Here is a 302-nt window from a genome sequence, read left to right as displayed (position 1 = left end):
AAAAATATGAAATGCTTCACAAATTTGCCTGTCATTGTTGCACAGGGTTATGCTAATCTTCTCTGTATCATTCCAGCTTTAATATATGTGCTGCCAAAGTGAGCATGATTGTTTCAAATATGTTTGAACTGAGGTTGATTAAATCCACAGTGCAAAGGGCCAACTGTATTTGTAGAATTAATGAATTAATCCACTGAACCCAGGGCAAAGCCACTTTCTTAGGCTTTCTCTAAGTGCTCCACCCAGCACCCATAGTACATACACACACAGCTAAGACAATCCTACTCTCTTTTTTTTTTTTT

General features: G+C 37.4%; 1 non-coding gene across 1 annotated transcript; it reads right to left on the bottom strand.

Annotated features, from left to right (window-relative positions):
- On the bottom strand, positions 1-106 carry LOC111727043. The gene has a single exon (XR_002774683.1). It is a non-coding gene; the product is annotated as a U6 spliceosomal RNA (small nuclear RNA).
- Positions 107-302: the final 196 nt, after the last annotated feature.

The sequence above is a fragment of the Otolemur garnettii genome, unplaced genomic scaffold (genome assembly GCF_000181295.1).
Source record: "Otolemur garnettii isolate 467f Iridium unplaced genomic scaffold, OtoGar3 scaffold00091, whole genome shotgun sequence".
NCBI classification, from domain to species: Eukaryota; Metazoa; Chordata; class Mammalia; order Primates; family Galagidae; genus Otolemur; species Otolemur garnettii.
The sequence above is the reverse complement of the archived record's forward strand: the minus strand, read 5'-3'. Positions and strand labels throughout refer to the sequence as shown.